Source organism: Neovison vison, chromosome 5 (assembly GCF_020171115.1).
Source record: "Neovison vison isolate M4711 chromosome 5, ASM_NN_V1, whole genome shotgun sequence".
Classification (NCBI taxonomy): Eukaryota; Metazoa; Chordata; class Mammalia; order Carnivora; family Mustelidae; genus Neogale; species Neogale vison.
The window spans coordinates 12,051,226-12,064,183 of NC_058095.1; the positions used below are offsets into that span (position 1 = coordinate 12,051,226).

The 12,958-nt window shown below is 57.5% G+C and overlaps 1 long non-coding RNA gene across 1 annotated transcript; it reads left to right on the forward strand.

Moving 5' to 3' along the window:
• The first annotated feature begins 7,392 nt into the window (after positions 1–7,392).
• LOC122906062 lies at positions 7,393–10,293 on the forward strand. Its single transcript, XR_006384515.1, has 4 exons — positions 7,393–7,485; positions 9,428–9,544; positions 9,901–10,070; positions 10,264–10,293. It is a non-coding gene; the product is annotated as an uncharacterized LOC122906062 (long non-coding RNA).
• The last annotated feature ends 2,665 nt before the right edge of the window (positions 10,294–12,958 follow it).

Consider the following 12,958-nt stretch of genomic DNA (forward strand, 5'->3'; position numbering starts at 1 on the left):
CCTCCAGAGTTTGTCCTCTTCCCCCAGCTCTTCTCAGCAATCAGCGTGGTCTCTCTTTCTCTCTCAAGTCAGCAGGGGCTCATCTGAGCCTCCTTTCTGGAAAGAAAAGGAAGCGGGGAGGTAGGGAGAGAGAAAGGGGTATTGATCTAATCAAAACCAGATCTACCCAACATCAAAGCAAGAAAGTAAACAGGCTTTTCAACTCCTCAAATTCAAATCAAGCAACCCAGCTATCTGCGAGGTGCTCATCTAAAGTATCAGACGCTGCTTTTTCAAAGGCGAAATCTGAGCTCCCTGCACAATTGGGGGGGGAGGGGCGGGGAAGGTGAGCTGGGAGCGCGGAGGGTGGGAGGTGGGGGCGGAGGGGCCTGGAAGGTGTAAGACTGAATCTTCCAAAAAGCCCCTGGGCCGGGGTGCACGCAGGGCAGCCTCAGCTCCGCACGGGCTCCGCTGCGCTTTCTTCCCCTCCCCTCTGCTCCCCCCCCCGTCCCCCCTCCCCCGATAGCATCAACTCCAAAGACGCGCACACGGAGCCGCCGGGCTGTGTGCAGGTGAAACCAATTTCGGTAAATTTCCCCACTCGGCTCTCGGCACAGATAACTCGAGCTCCAAACGTGCCCTTCCCCGGCATCTGGTTCCCATTCCCCCCACCCACCCCTTCCCTCGGCGCTCCCCCTTCCCACTCCTTAAAAATTCAGAAGATCCGCGACCGAGAAAGAAGCCCGCCCAGCGAGGGGCGGAATGGGCTCCCAGCTGGAAAACGCCCCCCTCCACCCAGATGTAAATGTGCGCGGCGCCCCCGCCTGCCGCCAAGAATCCGGCTCAGTCTACACCTCTGGGTTCCCCGTTCCCCCAAACCAGAAATCAACTCACTCAGACAAGACTTTGATCTTCAAACTTTGCGAGAGAGGCAGAGAAGCCTCAGGACCCGCCGCCCCCCTTCGCCCCCACTCCCGCCCCCAGCTCACCTCCCGGAGCCACAAACCCTACAAAACCGGATCAGAAACCGTCTCTCGCTACCACTGCCTGTGCCAAGAATCCCAAACTCTACTGACCTCAATCCAGTCTTTTTTCCGAAAGAAAAAAGTCTTATCTAACCAATAAACACGCCGCTTTCCCCAGCACGGGAAGGATCAAACTAAGGAGGGCAGGGGCGGGCCGGGGGGGGGGGGGATGGGGCGCGACCCCGAACGAGAGGCCTCGCGGGGGGCCGGGCTGGGCAGCTCCGCCCGGAGTGCCGCGCTGCCCCGGCGGAGGGAAGGTGGGGCGGCCCCGTTACCTGGAAGACGAAGGCGGCCCAAGGCCGGGCTCTCATCTCCGCCGAGCCCCACCGGCCCGCCCCCCCGGCCCAAATCCAACCGAACGCGTCCAGAGCCCGGGCGAGCGGGCCGCCGAGCGCGGGGCCGGAGCCCCGGGAGGCGCTCGCGGCACGCGGAGCCCGGGCGCGGGTCGGTCCCCGGCGCCGCCGCTCGCGAAGAGGCACGGAAAGCAGCAGCCTAGTCCAGAAATGGCGACGCGCGGAGTCTCTGCCTCTCCGCACAAGGGGCCGGGGTGGCCGGGGGCGCGGGGCCCGGGCTGGGAGGAGGGACGCGAGGGACGCGGGGGACGCGGGCGCCCCGGGCTCGGGCCGCTCCTGCGCGCAGACTGAGCCTGGGCCAGTGCTCCGGGCCCCTAAGCGCGGACCAGTGGCCGGGAGAGGAGGAGGGGAGGGGGGCAGAGAGGCGGGAGGCGAGGAGGGGGCGGAGGGAGAGGCGGGGGGGGGGAGTAGGAGGGGGCGGGGGAGGGCAAGCGGGGGGCGCCGCCACCCTTTCATCCCACCTTCCAAAGGCACTCCCGCGCACACTCACACCCCGACTCACATCCATAACAACGACAGCGACGCGACCCCCGGGCGTGGGGAGGAGGGGGAATCTGCCCCCTCCCCGCCCCCGCCGCAGCCGCCACTCGCAGAAGTCTCTCCGCCGGGGGCCCCGCCACCCCGCTGGGGAGGGGGCCCCGGGCGCAAGGCGCGCGGGGCGGCCCGGCCAAGCCCCCCGGAGCGCCGGGCGCCGGGCCCGCAGCTCCCCTCCGCGCCAGCCCGGAGAGCGCCCCGAAATAGCCGGCCTGCCAACTTCAAAGGGCCGCCGGCACATCAAAGCGCGCGGGCCGCCGGGCCGCCGCGGCCTCGGCACTCACCATTGATCCGCGAGCGCTCTCCGCGGCGAGACCTCGCAGGCGCCCCGGGCAGGGCCCCGGCCCCCGGATCGGCTCGCGGCGGCAGCCCCGGGCCCCCCCGGGCCGGTCCCGGCGTCGGGGAACATCGGGAGTCGCGCGGCAGGGGAGGAGGGTGCGGGGAAACAACAATCCCGGGATTAGAGCGAGCTCCACCGGGAGGGAGGGTGAAGCGGCGCGCTCCGCCGCCCCTTTTATGCAAAAGACCCGAGTGGGCCTCCGCCCCCGCCGCGGCCGCCCCCGGCCCCTCCGGCCCCCGCCCGGCCCGGCTTTCAACACAGGTCCTGTTTCCAGCAGTCACTCCGCGCACCAAATGTCCTCCGGGCGCTTCCAACAAAAACTGTGCTGTGGATTTAACTGTGCACTTCAAAGGCGCGAGCCGAGCGCACGGTCCTGAAAGGGAGGTACGCGCCGGCCGCGCCCCGGGCCGCCCCCCCCCCCGGTGCCCCTGCCGCCCCTCCCCGGGGCCGGCCGGCTCACACCGCCCCTCCGGGCCCGAGCTCGGCCCGGCCGGACCCCCTCCTGGCCCCGGCGCCCGCGACGCGGCTCGACGCGACCTCGCCCCCTGTCCGAGGGGGGCTTTCTTTGAAGCGGCTCCGCTGGGGCCGCGCCTCCACCCCCACCTTTTACAGCAAGGCTTTCGGCGGGGAAGACGGGCGCCTCGGACGCCGGGCGGCCCCGAAGTCCATTGCAGCGCGGGGTTATTTTTATTTCCCTGCTCTCGGGTTGTTACTGAGTTGCCAGGACCTTATCAAAGCGCAGCCGGCTCCAGCCGACTCCCCCGGGCCGGGCTCGGGGAGCCAGTGATCCCGCCGCGCCAATCACAGCCGCGCTCGGCCGGCCCGCGCCGCCCGCCTTAAAGGGACAGCGCCCCGCGCCCGCCCGGCCCGGCCCGGCCCGGCCCGGCCCGCCTCCGCCGCACGCTCCCCTCCCGCGTTAACCCTTCCCCGGTGCTCCTCCGCCCCTGCCTGGCCCCCGCCGCCCCCGGGGGCGCTCGCGCTTGCGGCCGGAGTTCCAACTCCGTCTTTCAAGTTCTGCGGCCTCTTTGCTCCGGCTTCCTCCCCAGGCCTGCCCTCGTCCTCCCTGGCGCTGGAAAGCAACAGTTTATTGTAGCATTCTGGCCATGGAGAGAACTGCAAGCAAGCAGATTTTTTTTTTTTTTCTATCATCAAACACTTTTCCACCTCTATTCAAGTTTCCCTGGGAATTTGGGCTGAGAGGATCTTGCGAAGGGAGTTCCAGCCCTGGGATCCACTGGCCAAGTGTCATAGGGCCAACGCGGGCCTGCACGCAGAAGGCTCGCGTGTGCCCCTGTGCGCGTGTATCTAAGTGTGGGTTAGAACCACCGCGCACTTTTGTGGATGTGTGAAGTTGGGGGGTGTGAATCTGCCAGGACAGGCCTGAGGGCTGCAGATGGGCTCTGACGCCTCGCCTCGTTAAGAAGCATGCCTCAGTTCCCTGAAGGTTTAACTACAAATTCCCAACCTGGCCTCCAGAACCCTTTTTGTGCACATACAGAACATCTCTCTGTAACAACTGCATTCCCAACACGCTATGGCAGGCATCGCCCAGCCTCCCATATGTTCCATATTAAACAGACACGGAATGTCTTTTTTCTCCTTGATCTGCAGTTTTAATGGATTGAAAACTCTTCACCCACTGTCTCCTTTGAATGTCACCTCCCCACAGGCCGCCAGTAATGTTTATGAGGCACAACCTTCTCTTCTCACATAAGGTAACAAGAAAATATGCCACAGACCTAGACTATCTCTGGCTATATATAGGGTTGATCCCTCATATGATAAGCTATTAAATTTTCCTCTTCCTGAGAAACGTAAAGGTGTCAATCAGATCGTTTCCATAAAAGAAAAGGGGAACTCAGCACTGAAGGTGCTGAGTGAGGCTTGGGGTGTCTGGCTCTACTCACTTTTTCTTTTTTTACTTGCTTGTTGAACTTAATGGATGAAAAGCTTTCCAATGCAGAGGTGCCCCTAACCTGTCATGACGCCTTCAGAACTTGGAAACACGCAAGAGATGCGTCTATTTAGGATTCCGAACGAAAAGAGAAAGCTCATGCAACACCCACGATCTGCTGGAAAAGGGCAGGCAGCAGGGACTGTGCTCCAACTCCCCTTGTCTATGGGGCTGGGACAAGGGGAGTGCGTACCTCCCAGCTCAGACTTTGGAGCTCCTGAGTGGCGAGGTGGGTAGCATCTCACTTCCCAGTACCTGCCTGTCTGGGTCCACGTTCTGCCCCTCTGGGCTCACCTCCCCAGGCAGCCAGGCTGGCTGCATGCCCACAGTCCAGGCTCTGAAATATGGCCACCTCGGGGCAAATTGGGAGGGCCGGCCAGAGAGTGTGGCAGGGTGACTCATCTTTGCCTTGGGACAACTGCTGGGTGTGAGGAAACTGGAAGCCAGTCCACTTCAGGTCGGCTCCATCTAAGAGCCTGGCCTTCGGGAATGCTGGTATGTGGGACCCATGGCCAAGGACACACCCACCCCCTTCTGCGACCCCACGAGAGCCAGGAGCCAAGCTGTCCCTGTGATGTATTTCTGCACATGCTCACTCTCCCCCCTCCTTTAAAGGCCACAGAGGGTGTTATTACAGGAACAGAGTGTATACTGAGGAGGAATAGATTGCCACAGAAGTGTCTACGATATAAACAGCAGCAGCATCCGTGTGTGTGTGTGTGTGTGTACAATGTGGGGGAGGGGAGATAGAAAAATCAAAACATCCAAAATCAAATAAACAATGATCAGAAAGAAGAGGCTTTAAAAAAGGAAGTGGAAACTTGGTCTTCATGGGTGGTTTTCCTTCCCTCCCAGCTGTCCCCACTGACCCTTCATTGCCCCCCCAGCCAGCCCTAATCATCACAGGCTTGGCTTGAACCAAAGACCCTCCTGCTCCCTCATTATCCCAGGGCTGCAGCAGCGGGAAGGAGGGAAGGGAGATGGGGACGCAGACACAAGGCCTGGTTTGGTTCGCATCTTCTCATTAATGACCCCTCTAAGAGACTGATTTCCAGAACAGGTGCTTGGTCACCTTGACCCAACGGCTCCCCCTCCATCTCACCCCTGCCCTTTCCCCTTCCCCCTTGATTTCAGATCTGGTGGCACATTTCCCATCCAGCAGGAGGCTGAGCCAAGTGTGGAGAAGCCAGGAGCCCTCTCAAGGCTCCGGGTCTTTGACTACTTGTTGATAATATTTCTGGAAGAGAATCCAAAGCCCTTTGCTTATACCCAGCCCCTTTCTCAAGATAGCACAGTTTTCCATTTTTCCCCTTCTCCCTGGCAGCAGTGATATCATGTGACTTGTTGTAATCCTGCACAGTTGCCTGGAAACTGGAAAGCAAGGTGATGTATTTCTGCACATGCTCACTCTCCCACCTCCTTTAAAGCAAAACCCTATAGAGGATAAACAGCCTACTTTGCCTAAGTGCAGACAAGTTTAATAAAGCAGAGAGAGTAAGTCCTTTCTGGAATTACGTATCAGATTGAAATCCTAGAATCCCAGAAAACGAGGACTGGGAAGCATCTGGCCAGATCTCCAAACTTTGGTCAGCCCCCTGCCCGCCCCCCCCCCAAAAAAAATCCCTCTGGTGTGGAAGTCATACAAGCTGTGAATTCAGAGAGCTCAGACCCAGGACATAGTTTTCTAAGATTCAGTGACTTTGTCTTTTGTTTCTTTGGAAAAGTGCCACCTTAGACAATGTACCTTTGTTTGAGGAGGGAGGCGGAGAAGGACACAGGTAACCTTTCCTAAGACGGCAGGTCTCATGTGTTCACCTTCAGAGTAGAGGAAACAGCCCTCAGAAGCCTGTTGTGAGGATAAGCAATAAGGCAAATAAGTGTCCGGCAAGATGCTTGAGATACAAGAGGCCCTCCAAACTGTTCCTTCGATAGTCTGTTTTCCATTCTGGGAAGAAACACAGCGCCCCCAAAGCAAAGATGCCCTCCAGGTGGGAGGCCCACTCCTGGGAGCAGGGGACCTGGAGGCTGCCAGGGAGGTCCCACAGAGGGGAGCCAGCCCTGCCACCTTCCCTGCAAGGAGGCGCAGGCTGGGAGGGGAAGAGGGGCTGTGCTTTTCTGCCCTCTCTCAAAAACAGTCCTCTCCTGTACCCAAAATGAAACAGCCGAATTTTCCAGCCAGGGGACTCTTTAAAGTGTTATCTGATCCAACCCGCCTTTTAGGATTAAGCCAGCGGGAGGTGAAGAGTTGTTTGTTTCCCAAGATCACTCCACCCATGCTGGAGTTGGGCTGAAACCTATGGGAAGGTTCTGACTCCTGATCCATCCTCTTTCCGTCCTCCCGGTGAGGAGACCCAGGGTAGAGCTGGCTAAGAGGGGGGCCTGAGCTTCTCAAGCCCCTGATTTCCACTGCGGAACGAATAAACAGGATCACAGGATCAGGGCTGTCTTCCTAAAAGAATCACCCCAGGGCTTCAGCCTGAAATTCCACTGAAACACATTTCCTTCTGCCCTTGCTTAGGGATCACGTTGACCCTAGGCTATATCCATCAAGTCTGGTACGGTGGGTGGCAGGTGTTTCCATGGGCATCTCAGTGGGGTGGGTTCCCCTGAGGGAGGACTGACTTTCACAGAACCTGAGAGGAGGAAGGGAAGAGGAAAAGGCGGACTCCACTTCCCCCCAAAGCCTCCCCCCCCCCTCCTACTTGCTCTCCCCTAGCAGAGCAGGGACCGGGACGTCAAGGTGGAAATTTTGAAGCCACGGGAGAGAAGGGGAGGTTTCTCTCAGAAATCCTATCCAGAGAGAAGTGTTGGGGAAACTACTATTTGTTAATAAAATGAATGATAACACGTCATTTAAATGTTAAATTTAAAACAGAGCTAATAGTGTAAAACTTCCTAATCTGATTTCCTTTCAAGTGCTTTTCCTATTTATTATAAATGGAGCTACAAACGGCCGGGCCTTTGGCATACTGCCATTCATCATCTCAGAGTCTGGCTTCTTAAGAGTTGGCCTGAGCTCCTAACCAGGAGAGACCACCAATACCCAAACAAACCCAGAAAGCGGTTCTGAGGTTTGACATTTTCTTCTCCAGGGTGTCAAGCAGACGTGCCCGCGGGAGAGGCTGTTTGGGGGAGAGGAGGGGAGAAAGAGGGGAGGAGGCGCTGGAGGAGCATGCGCAGTGGCTCCCCGTGAAACCTTGCTGGTAAATAGGTCTGCGTTGCCAAGCTCTCTCCGCAGACTTCGGTTTCTGCTCCCGATGTTTCCTCCCGCTCCTCAGACACAGCTTCTGGAAAGTGAAGGTTTGCCAAGCTTGGAATGGGTTCCTTTACTCTTTCACGTTAGTTTCTCCATTTGCTCCGAGCATCCCCAAAAGCTGATTGAGTGCTCTCTGGTCTGCGGAGGGGTGGGGGTGGGGGTTACCCCCGGGATGAGGGGTGGCCGGGAGGCTAGGCAGAGTCCGGGCTGCTCCAGAACACCTGGAGAGGCTCTGGGTATTGCCTTCCGGTGCAAGAAACGCCTCTCTGTCAAGTCCTCCACGTGCTACTTAATTTTTTTTTTTTTTAAGATTTTATTTATTTGTCAGAGAGAGAGAGAGAGAGTGCTCGAGCTTGTGCAAAAGTTTGCAGGGGGAGGGACAGAGGGAGAAGCAGACTCCCAGTCAAGCAGGGAGCCCGAGGCGGGACTCGATCCCAAGAACTCAGATCATGACTTCAGTGGAAGGCGGATGCTTAACTGACTGAGCCACCCAGGCGGCCCAACGTGCTGCTTTATTACGTAAGCGGCGCCCACTCCGCTGGCTTCCGCGGGCTTCGGAGCGCTCAGATAATGTGTTGGCAAATGTCTTTGGAGAGGAGTCTACACTTGCTGTCTACACTTCCTCCCCTCCCATTGTCTCCTCAAGCCCCCTATAGTCTTGCCCCCTTCACAGAGCATTTCCAGGCAGGTGAAATCCATCCTAATGGGTAAATTCGTGGGATGATTTGCTCCGGCTCCGGCTTCACGTGGCTGCAGCCTTGCTCCTTCCGCTCCCCGCAATTTGAGCTCCCCCTTATCTGACAGGACTTTCCTTACCAGGAGCATCTCCACCTCCTGCTGCTCCGCATGCCTCCTGCCCCCACCTCCCACCCCACCTTAAAAGAAAACCTACTTTGTCCCTGTAGAAACCAGCTGTCCTCCTGGTAGGCAGTGACACCACATGGCCCCACTGCCTCGGTTAGAAACCTGGACCATTTCTAGATGGCTCGACTCCCTCATCTGTCCCCACTCAGTCATCCAGCTCTGTTGACTCGGTGTCCTAAAAATCTCCTACAGTCACCACCTTCTCCCCGTATCCACAACCACCGACCAGGGCTCGGGGCTCTTCTCATCTCTTGCCAGGAACAGCAGAACATTCTGTTCTCCCGGCCTGCAGTAGAGCCCCCTGCCCCTGAGGCCCCCTGACATGTTGCAACCACAGAGACCATTCTGTACTCCAGAACTGACTGTATCATCCCTGGCTTCCAGTCCTTTCTTGGCCACATAGGTCCTCCAGGACAAGGCCCAAAGCCCATTGAACGGTGCCCAAGGTGGCTGGTCCCGCCCAGTCTCCAGCTCTGCCTCCTGCTGGCTTCCCAGGCCCCTGCCGAGGGCGGTCCCTCATGGTGGCTCCTGTCTTCTACTGCTCTGTGCCTTTGTGCCTGAGATGCCCTTGGCCAGCAGGCCACCCTCTTCGGCTTCTTCATTCCTCCCCTGCCTTATCGCCCCCGAAGTGGGGGACACTCCTCTCTGTGGTTCTGTGGCACCTGGGGCTCCCCTCTAGCAAAACACCTGTCCTACCTGCTCAACCATGGGCTCCGAAGAAGGTGCCATGTTTTTGACAATTTTTGCCTCCCTTAGCCCGGTCCACGGTTGAACTCCGTTGTGGACGTGGGTGATTCATGAAACGTGGCACAACGGATGTAACATGGACACAGGCCCCCTGGCACGGATGCCGGCCCGGATCCTGGGGCTGGGTCCTGACATCCTCATGGCAGAGGGAAGCCTTTAGCTCCTGTGTCATGGGGAATCATGGTTGGCATCCTCGAAGCAGACCTCAATATGCCCCATGTCCGGGCACTCTGCCCCGTGTCATTCTCTCCCTTTGAGCGTGCTGAGGCTAGCTGACTTGCCTCCAACCAACAGAATACGGCAGACAGGGCGGGATGTTCCTTCTGAAATTGGATTATAAAAAGATTGTGACTTCTCTCTTCGGTGCTTTTTTAGGATGGTGAGGCAACCTTCTGGAGGGGAGAGTCCCCTGTGGCAAGGGACAAGGCCTGCCACCAACCCAGTGGGTGATCTTGGAAGTTGAGTCCTGCCCAGCCAAGCCTTCAGGCTCTGGTAGGCCCAGCATTAACCTTCCTTAACCCCCCTGTCCGGTCGTGGACCACGTGGAGCCTGAGGCCGGCTAAGCCACGCCCAGATTCTGGACCCACGGATTAAGAGGCTTCCTTGCCAAAAGGGCGAGGCCAAACCAGCAGGTCCCTGAGAAGTGTGCTCTGTCAGCTAATAGGGCTCATGCTGGGGACCAAGTGGCAGTCCATCCGGGTTCCAGGAGCCTTTTCCACACTTACACACAACAGCGCGTTGAGGGGGGGAATGGCGACAAGAGTAAGCCTGCAATCATTATACACGTCTGAGGTTCTTCCAAGGTTACTGGATGTTTCTGTAAAAACATATCAGATTTCTCCAAATAGGTTATGAAACGCAAAACCGAAATCGTTTTGAGATTTTCCTGAGTTCCAGGCTAGTGACATTTGATCACACTCAAAAACAACATCTACCCTGCTGCCACCTTTGCCCAAGTTATTGGGGTTCCCCCCCGCCCCCCGCGGAAATGGAGAGACTGGATTTATCCGTCTAGAAGGTAATTATGAATATTATTTATTGCTTCACATTTAGAAGAGGGAAGCCAGCCTTCCGCTTGGAGTGATAGGGAACCTGCACAAAGAGCTGCTAATGAGGGGCTCTTTGGGATTCAGATGGGAGCCGGAAGTAGGAGGGGCTGGGGCTCATTCTTTCAATGATATATATTTTTAAAGATTTTATTTATTTGACAGAGAGATGCACTGCGAGAGAGGGAGCATAAGCAGGAGGACTGGGAGAGGGAGAAGCAGGCTTCCCGTGGAGCAGGAAGACCGATGTGGGCCTCCATCCCAGGACCCCAGGACCAGGACCTGAGCTGAAGGCAGACGTTTCACGACTGAGCCACCCAGGTGCCCCCTTTAATGATATTTGTAAAGCAATCTTCTGAATTCCTATCACTGAATTTGGATTTGGGGGAGAGAATTCCTGAATGGGGAGGCCCAGAACAACTCTGGGGAAGTCTTTTTTTGTTTTTGTATTGTTGATGCGACCATGTGACCATTGGCTGCACAGGATACAGTACTTAATGATTTTCTTAGCAAAAATAGGAGTATCACCAAATTTAGGATGTGTGGATTGAGCGTCTCCTCCTGTTATAATGTCCCGTTAATAAATATTCCCCAGTAATACTTTTTGAGTGTGGAAAAAAGGTACAGCAGTTAGCGAAGCTACAAAATCTGTCTTGATAATTTTGACACATCACCCCAACACTTCGGGGATGTTAGGGAAAAAATTAAGTGGAAAAAATCCGCCATGAGCTAACCCAGCTCTCCAGACATGGAAGACTGGGGCATGATATGACCAACAGGGGCCACAATGAGAAGACAGTGTTTTAGTTGAACACACCATTTCCCCTCTCCCTGAACTATTTCTTTTTTGCAGAATAAAAATTTTTTCTCAAGGTCCGCTTGTTCAGTGCGTTCAATCTGTCTACTTGTGTACGGCTTGGCACCTGAATCCATTAATTCACACATCAGAAGATGATTGGGACCTGGCCACCTGCCTTGGGGTCGCAACAAGTTGAGGAAGTGGCTTGCTCCTCCTCCCTTTCTCAAAGCCAAGGTCAGAGAAGATGGGCGCACAGGGAGCCAAGTGTGAAGGGCAGGTGTGAGACAGCCGCCTGCCCTGTAGAGACGGGGCTGTCTTCCCAACGGCTGCTGGGGGCAGCCCTGGAGAAGCCCCAGCCACAGGACAGCTTTCAGAGGTCAAGACCAAAAAGCCTGCCTGGAAAAACTCTGCCGCTCAGTTAGGGCGTGGAGCCGGGGGGTTGGGGGGGTGGGGGGGGGACATGGCCATGAGGCCTTCCCCCCACCTCAAGTCGGCTTTCTCAGGTGGCTTTCTCAGGTGTAGGTCTAGCCACTTCACCCGAACTTGGCTTTGCAGTAACAGACAGGACCCTCCCAACCCCCACCCCAAGCTCTAACCTCTTCGACCCTGACAAAGGCCGCCTTCCTTCCTCCTGGCCAGCCTCCCCGGGGGGGGGGGGGGGTGTCCCCGCTCTGAATTTCCCTGTGAAAAGGTGTCAACCTTACACTCTACAAGACAATGGAGGGCCTAGTGTGCCCTTGGGACGTGCTTACCACCCCCTCCCCCAAAGAAGGGACCTCTTCTTGGGAAGCCAGGAGAGAAGAGGAAGACGGGCGCCCCAAGCAGTGGGCGCCAGGACCCCAGAGTGGATCCCAAGGCCAGAGTGCCTGAGCTCTGCTGCCTGCTGTGTAGGGGAAGGTGGGGAGGAAGCCGGCTATTCGCCTAGGAGGGCTCACGGTGGGGGCTCTGATCACCTGGGGCGGGAAAGCCTGGTGAAGGGTAGAGCCTGGGATTCCATCTTCCCTGCTGGAATGGGTGAACCGCAGCCCTGGGGTAGGGGGCGGGGGGCGCGGGCGCTGTGGGCAGATGGGGGCTGGACCCCACAGGTCCCAGATAGGAGGAAGCTGTGCCTTCTCCAGAAACCCACGAACGGTGAGAGCCAGGGAGAAAGACAAGGTGAAGCAGACTTGTCTGGGCGGCCTTGTGGGCCAAGGGAAAAAAACGTTTTTCTTTATCCTAAAATGTAATTATGAGCCCAGGGGAGTGTGGCATAGGGGTTAAACATGGAGGCTCTGAAAAGGGATGCCCGGCTCCCACAGAGAGAGGAGAGAGTCCGACCTTGCTCTGTGCCTCAGTTTCCCCAAGTATAGATTGGGAGGAATGGCAGCACCTGGCTTGGGAGCTGGTGTGAGCATTAAATGAAGTGATACCATCAAGAGGCCAGGACCCCTGGGAAGGATGAATCACCCCGGGCTGGGCCAGGCTCCCCTGCAAAGGACACCCTGCAAAGTCTTTTGGGCTCTTGGAGACTCCCTTCCCTTCACCATAAAATGGGAATAAAATAACAGCCTGTTTCAGATGGAGCTGGAGTGGAAACGTTCTAGCCAGTAAATTTAGTTTCTGGCACCAAACGGTCTGCCGAGGCCGGCTGGGGTGTCGGCACGCACGTTATCCCGTCGGTGCTTACTGCCAGCCTTCATCTAGGGTGAGGACTGCCGCCGGCTGACTTCAGCTGAGTCTCCTCGGAAAGCACCCCCAGCCCCCAGCCTTGCTGCCGGGACAGTAAGGGAACTCTTGCCCACATCCGCACCCCTCATCACGGTGCCTTTTGTCACCACCACCTCCCGCCCTCCAGGCCTGTCCCCAGGCTCGGATATGAGCAGCCTTGGCGCGTGTTAGGATCCTGCTGCTCCTCCCCAGAGCTGTAAGATGGGCCCCACGGGGCGGTGTTGGGAGAAGGGGGTGCCCATCCCTGGACCCCCTTATCCTCAAGGCCTCCAGCCGCTCCCTCTCCCCTAGAGCCTTCCGAGGGAGCTTCACGGCCTTGGCACCAGACGCACGGCACGGCGTGCTGCTTCTCTT